The following is a 7,576-nucleotide window of genomic DNA, read 5'->3' as shown; positions in this document are numbered from 1 at the left end:
GGTATTTAAGCCTATAGTGAATGGCGATGGGAAAAAACTCTAATTTTGTTTGCTGTTCAGTGAAATTCGTGTTCATGGTAAAGGGTTAACTGGCACTTCGCACATTTCTCGCTATCCGCATGTGCAATAAACAAGATTTCGTGTGGCTAAACGGTGTTCGTGTGTGGACGACAAGCGTCTTCCTAAACTTGCTCAGGAGGCAACTGTCGATAAATGCGTGACTACGTGTGGGCGAGACCTAAGGTCATACCGAACTATATGAGGTGAAAGTTTTTTGGATCGACACTGGAGCGACTTGCGGAAAGGTATCCCATAACCTTGTCGCAGCAAATGGCAGAAAGCGCTAAAAACCTAAGTGATGTAATTATGCCTGAGGTAATTTCTTATATAACAAACGGTGACTGCTCAGCAACAACTGACACGTGGACATGTAGTGGAAGAAGAAACCATTATCTCACGTGTACTGTCACCTGTTTTGTTGCCTGGACTCTCAGCTCTCACGTTTTGTTTACAACTCAGTTTACAAATGAACCAAAAGCGGGCGATACCATTCGAAGAGAACTGTTGAAAAAATTTATGTCTCTTGGTACCCACAACACTGCTTTGAAAGAAATGCCTTTTACTACTGACCAAGGTGTCAACACTGTCGCTGCACGGCGCGATTATTCACAATTGAATTGTTCCTGCCATATGCTAAATACAGTGCTAAGAAATGCTTTTATTGTGGAGGATGTATACAAAGAAAAGTGGCCTTCTCGATGCTGTTGGTAGAACACTGGAAGAGACCAACGGTACTCGCTGGAATGTGCAGTTGACAATGTTGAAATCGGTAGTAAGCCAATATCCGGCTTTGTGCGAGAAGCTCTCTGAGAACGAAGAAATAGCTCGAATTGAAGGAATTGATATCACAGTGATGAGCGAACTGATTCCTCTCCTCATAGTATGTATACTATTACTGTAATTCTTATACGTTATCATTTAGTTTATAGCAAGTCTTCAAAAACATGAGGGTTTTTGCAGCGTTTCAAGGAGGCGTCAAAGGTATTACAGCTGGAGTAATCGCCTACACTACACTTTCAGTTGGCAAGGAATGAGAATACATTACAGCATTTGAGTCAAGCGCCTCAGGACAGAGAAGCCTCTGAAATAGATCTGTTACGCAAACGCCTCAGTTTATGACTTAGAGAAAAGGTTAGTTGACCAGAGGTGGCATGAGGTAGCTACTTTTCTCTGGTCACTTTTTCGTCATTTAAAAATGGTATCTGACGACAAGAGGCGTGAAGTTACGGCACATGCGAGACGTACAATCCATTTATTGCCGTGTTAATAGCTCGCCACAGGCCAGTTCCAAAGGGAACATCCCTCGATTGAAACCGAGGTAGGTCACAGTATGTCGATGTTCCCTCGACTAAAGAACAGTTGAGCTGAATATAAACTGTAACAGTTCGCCCGATCGACTTGTCAGCGACCTTGGCGGAACACTGAAATTCAAATAGCTTCAACAACAGAACATTTAGTTTTATTTTCAATATTCTTTCATAGTCACAGTAGGGCTCACATAGACGTGGATTTGCAAAACGATATATTAAAAAGCTTTCGTACTTTTAAAATCAGGTGAAAATCATTTTGGTGAAAGACGCATGCACGAGCCACGAAAAGAATTCTTTCGTCAGATTCCACAGAAACTCCACTACCAGCGAAAGTAAAGAAGTTTGCTTTGTGGGTAGATGTCAATGACTCGTATTCCAATAGATGAGCTGGAGAAATATTTAAATCAAAACTGCAAAATAGAAGAAAATGTGGCTTCTTACTGGAAAACGAGCCTTCAAAATTTGCTGACTCTTCAGAAGATCACCAGAGACATATTGTGTATACAAGCATCTAGCTCTGCTTCTGAAAGAAATTTTTGTTACAGCAGTTTCATTCTCAACTTTTCCCCGGACAATGTTGATGCACTTCTTTTTATTCGTAGTAATCCCTATCGGAGACAAATTAGTGAAAAATATGCTGAAACTCTTTTCGTTTTCCGTTGTCTGTAGTGGTGAAGAAGTTTTCGTTTATTACACATTCTGTTGCGTGTGTTTGATTTATGTACACAATTTTTCAAATTCCTTTTTTGTTCTTTTATACGAAATAAAACGCAATTTATTTCCAAAATATTATTGGCAACTTTATATTAGCCTCAACTTATCATGTTTTAAAGTAAGTATTTAGAAAAATATATATTTTTATTCACAAGTGTCTTGATCGCAATTTTTATATGAGCAGGGTGTCCCATCTAAGAGTCGTCAGACGCATTTTCTCTGGTGTTTTGGCAGATATTTGCAATTTTGTTTGTGCTGGAGCCAGCCCAAACAGATGCTCCACCTCACTTCTTTCATGCGACGGCCAGCGTCGACGGAAACCGTCGGTTTGTTTTCCATTATAAAGAAAATGATTTTCGAATCGAAAATTTACGTGCCCATTCGACAGAGCGGTCGTAAATTAGTCAAGTGCTACATTCATTTCATCGAAATATATTAAGAGGAACAGTAATGCACGGGTAATAACCACTACTCCAGCACCGGCAGCACCTCTCTGGCCCTCGCTGACTGCTATGCAGCAGCATTGCTCCGTCGCGGTTGCTGCTAAAGTTCTGGCTTGTTCTTTGTGTTTTACTGTCCCTGTTAATACATATCGATAAAAGGAATATCGCACTACACTAATTTGGGACTGCTGTATCGAATGGGCACGTAAAAGTTCGATTTAAAAATAATTTTGTTTGTAACGGACAGGAAGCCGACGCTTTCCATCGAAACTGGGGGTCGTATGAGAGATTTAACGAACAATATTTGTTCGGGCTGGTTCCAGCTACACATTGCAAGAACGAAATTGCAAATATCTGCTGAAAACACCACAGAAAATGCACCTGACGATCCATAGGAGAGATACCCGATGTGTTACTATTAACCGGTTTCGACTATATTGAGTCATAATCAGAACTAAAAATCCGTTCTCTTGTTACGGAATTAACACATGAAGTCGTCATCAAACACTGACCGTGACACTTTAAAATATACCTAATAAATGCGAGCAGCGCGTCTGTGAACAAAAAAAATCTTTCAGTGGTGACAGGTGACGGTGGGACGCACATGTCGCGTAGGCCGGTATTACACTATCACATTTCTTTGCAAAGTCGTTACGTCAAATATTTATGTCAAAGAAATTTGATGGTGTAGTAAGGAGCTTTATCAAACCTCCCCTGTCGTCAAATAAATATGATCAAATCTAGAGCCTCGCCGTTGATTTGATCATAAAGGTCGTTCGTCTTCTGTTTCGCTGCAATGTGAAATGTAACCACCTGGAGCGCTGGCGTCGCAACAGCTATTTGACGTCTCTGTTGTCAGTTTGTAAACATGCCTTCAAAGTTGGTGTATTCCTTCGGCTTTTTTATTTTATTTATTAGCTTGCTTCGACTAGGGTGGAATATGCTGCAGGCGACTTCATGTCCACAATCTACAATCACCGCTACAGGCCTACAGCCATCCAGTTCTACATCTGCAAACATCTAGGCAGCTGGAATGAGATTTTCACTCTGCAGCGGAGTGTGCGCTGATATGAAACTTCCGGGCAGATTAAAACTGTGTGCCCGACCGAGACTCGAACGCGGGACCTTTGCCTTTCGCGGGCAAGTGCTCTACCAACTGAGCTACCGAAGCACGACTCACGCCCAGTACTCACAGCTTTACTTCTGCCAGTACCTCGTCTCCTACCTTCCAAACTTTACAGAAGCTCTCCTGCGAACCTAGCAGAACTAGCACTCCTGAAAGAAAGGATATTGCGGAGACATGGCTTAGCCACAGCCTGGGGGATGTTTCCAGAATGAGATTTTCACTCTGCAGCGGAGTGTGCGCTGATATGAAACTTCCTGGCAGATTAAAACTGTGTGCCCGACCGAGACTCGAACTCTGGACCTTTGCCTTTCGCGGGCAAGTGCTCTACCAACTGAGCTACCGAAGCACGACTCACACCCGCTACTCACAGCTGTACTTCTGCCAGTACCTCGTCTCCTACCTTCCAAACTTTACAGAAGCTCTCCTGCGAAAGGCAAAGGTCCCGAGTTCGAGTCTCGGTCGGGCACACAGTTTTAATCTGCCAGGAAGTTTCATCTAGGCAGCTATTCAGCAAGCCGTAAAGACTCGAAAATAAAACATTCTTTCTTAGCTTACCATTCTAATTTGTCTATTTTTGAACTCTGGCTGCCACAAGTTGAAAAGCGTTTCATCAGTTCCACACTTTTTATTAATTTTGTGGTTGGTGGAACACTAATTCCATTAATTAAATTATTCAAAATGAAAATGGCTCTTATTGCCCATATAGTGTACTAAACATTTATTTACCTTCACGTATTCCCTCTTCAGTGCTTTATAAATCGCTTCACGTTTCTGGAATCATTTTGGTTAGTGTGCAATGTGATATTCGAGTGCTGTGCTGTAAACTAGAGTAGCTTTCTACTGTATCAAGAAATCACAGTGTCACAGTTTGCCTGTCTTTTGCACATACAGCGTTTCTCAAGAGAGTATTATGAGAAGGCACTTTACTGAGCAAGTACTGAAATACACTCTGACCCATTCGTAAGTAATTTATATATAAGACTTGGCGTCCACCACTTGCAGCCCTCTCAACAAATTTTGCTCAATGCTTTTATTATCTCGCCGGCCGCGGTGGTCTCGCGGTTCTAGGCGCTCAGTCCGGAACCTCGCGACTGCTACGGTCGCAGGTTCGAATCCTGCCTCGGGCATGGTTGTGTGTGATGTCCTTAGGTTAGTTAGGTTTAAGTAGTTCTACGTTCTAGGGGACTGATGACCACAGATGTTAAGTCCCATAGTGCTCAGAGTCATTTGAACCATTTTTTTGTTATCTCGACGTAATACGCATGGCTTCATCTGCCGATTTTCTTCCAAATACACAAACAATGCAACTGTGGTACTAGCAACTGCAGCGCATAATAAATTGTTGTCCACTATCTTGAAATTTGACGAAAAATATGACGACAGTGTAAGACTCCTTTTAAGCGCCACGTCACAGATCTTTGTCAAAAAAATTTGACGAATATTTGTTCATATTTCTTTGTCAAAGAAATATGATATTGTAATACGGGCCTTAGCAACGTTCGGCGAGACGCGTGGCGCTGAAGCGTGTCTAGCCAGTGCCACCTAGGAACAAGGCCGCTACACTGTCTTTGGAGTCACTCGTGACGTAAGCACTACGTGTCATAACATACACAAAGCCACATGTGCTGTCTTGGTTGTTTCTCCTGTGTAGCCGTTATATGACTGTGAATTAAAATGTTAGTGTAATAGTGTTCATACTACTTCAACATATAAATATGCCACGTAGATGCTGTATGCGTGCTTGTAGAGGCAATTATACTGCTCAGGAGAGAGTCAGTACATTCCATTTCCCTCGTGATGAAGATGCAAGGAGAGAATGGATAAGAGCAGTTCACCATGATAATTTTACCCCTTCAGATCACTATGTGGTAAGTAGCAGCTTTAGTAAATAAACCTATGAAATGGTTCTGTTTAGTCTGAGTGTTAATTGGAATTTATAAACATAACCTGTATACATAGGCCAAACTTTTATCATACTAACGTAACGTAATCCATTATTTTTAACAGGTTTGTGAGCTGCACTTCCATGCACACGATAGAGAAAGAACTACATCAGCATATGAGCTAAGACTGGAAGATTAATTACAACACCTCTTGACCGTCCACGTCTAAGGAAAGGTAAGTTGGTTGTTTATGGACTTTGAGTTAGGTTATATAATTATTGGACGAATCTCTTACGCTTTTGGTTTATATGGTAAGGTACTGAGAATTAATATTTTTTATAGGTGCAATAGCAGCACTATTGCCAGGATGTCCTGATAATTTATCTACACTGTCAGCATCAAGAGAACATCCTGAAGATCGAAGACAGCGTTTGGAAAATGCTTTCGTCAGATCTGCGCTGAAAGAAAGTTTGATTACTCATGAAGACCATAAGAAGGCAATATCATTCTCTTCGTTGAAGGAATTATGTGATAAAATTAATCGTAGTGATTTGAATGAGTGGACCTGTGTCAGAAAGTTGAATAGTGTGTATTTTCTTTTAATTAGTGAAGTGCCATTTTAGAAAGTTTTGTGTTACGTTACAATTAACGCAAATCTCACTCTCACTCACTCTCACTGTCCATGTCAATGATTTACAGCTTGGTCAAACAGGGAACATAAAGTTTCCAGTAACTGTAAGTACCACAACACAGTTAACTAATATTCTTAATATTGTCAAATTAAAATTTAGCAGCAGAGAAGATCAGAAACCTAATGAGAGTATTGATTTCATAACCAGATAAACATGAAATTATAAACTTTATGAATGAACAGATTTCATTGCTAAAATACAAGAAGAATAGTGCAAGATATTCATGGGATATTTTAGTTTCGTGGTCATTAGTTCATTCTATTTCTCCTCACTGTTACAAGTTTTTAAGAAGCAGTGGTATAATAACTATGCCTTGCCCTGTTACTCTGAGTCGGATATGTGGTGGATTTGCTAGCAATCCTGCTCTTGAACAAGTTACTGCACATTTTCTTGGATACATAGCTAAAAAAGTGAGATTTTTAACTGAAGAAGACCGGACAGTTCTCCTCTTGATGGATGAAATCCATTTAAAGTCACAAATGGGCTACAACAGGGGAAACAGTGGTCCAGGCCTATAATAGTAGTGAATGTGCATCTGCAGCCTACGTACTCACGGTGCGTGGTTTGGATACACAGTACACTGATGTAGCTCATATTCTGCCGGTCAGTCATGCAGGCCCCTGCTCTTTTCACCTTCCTTAAAGATATTGTATTGAAGTTAGAAAGCATAGGGTTTGAAGTTTTTGGTATTGTATCCGATAATAATGCCATCAATAAGAAAGCTGTATCTTACTTCAGTGATCCACCCGAACTTAAAATTAAATACCAACACCCTTCACCAGGTGCTGGAAGTAGGACTTTTTATTTTCTATTTCATAGCGTGCACCTATTAAAATGCATACATAACAATTGGCTGAATCAGCAAGAAGAGATTATATAGTTTCCGGATTTTAATAATGAGCTGGATGGAGGTTTTGCGTTTTTCAATAGTTTGAAATCTCTTCATTTGCTGGAAGAAGGCAAATTTATTGAAATTTGTCTTAAATCACTGTATCCCTCAACCATAGAAAGGCAGAATGTAAAATTTGCTCTCCATATTTTTGACCATACAACAGCCATTGCTCCCAGGGAATTAGGCTTTAAACACAATATTGAATACTGCAATGATACTGCAATTTTCATTGAGATCATTTGCAAGTGGTGGGATGCAGTTAATGTAAAAACATTGTTAAAAGGTCAAAGGTTATTAAATAGGTTTCAAGTGTCAATAACCAGGAATTCTGAGCACATACTAGAGTTCCTACATCAGTTTGCAAATTGGTTAATAAAGGAAAATTCTCAGGGTTTAATTCGTCTTAGGCTAGGCGCAAATTGAGACGCGTATAGCGCGTGTGGCGCGACGCAGCGC

At 40.5% G+C, this 7,576-nt stretch overlaps 1 long non-coding RNA gene across 1 annotated transcript; it reads left to right on the top strand.

Moving 5' to 3' along the window:
- The first annotated feature begins 5,260 nt into the window (after positions 1-5,260).
- LOC126469545 (uncharacterized) lies at positions 5,261-6,273 on the top strand. The gene is made up of 3 exons (XR_007586009.1): positions 5,261-5,521; positions 5,661-5,771; positions 5,879-6,273. It is a non-coding gene; the product is annotated as an uncharacterized LOC126469545 (long non-coding RNA).
- Positions 6,274-7,576: the final 1,303 nt, after the last annotated feature.

This window comes from Schistocerca serialis, chromosome 3, assembly GCF_023864345.2.
Source record: "Schistocerca serialis cubense isolate TAMUIC-IGC-003099 chromosome 3, iqSchSeri2.2, whole genome shotgun sequence".
NCBI lineage: Eukaryota > Metazoa > Arthropoda > Insecta > Orthoptera > Acrididae > Schistocerca > Schistocerca serialis.
Note: the sequence above shows the minus strand (reverse complement) of the source record. Positions and strands in the feature narration are given on the sequence as shown.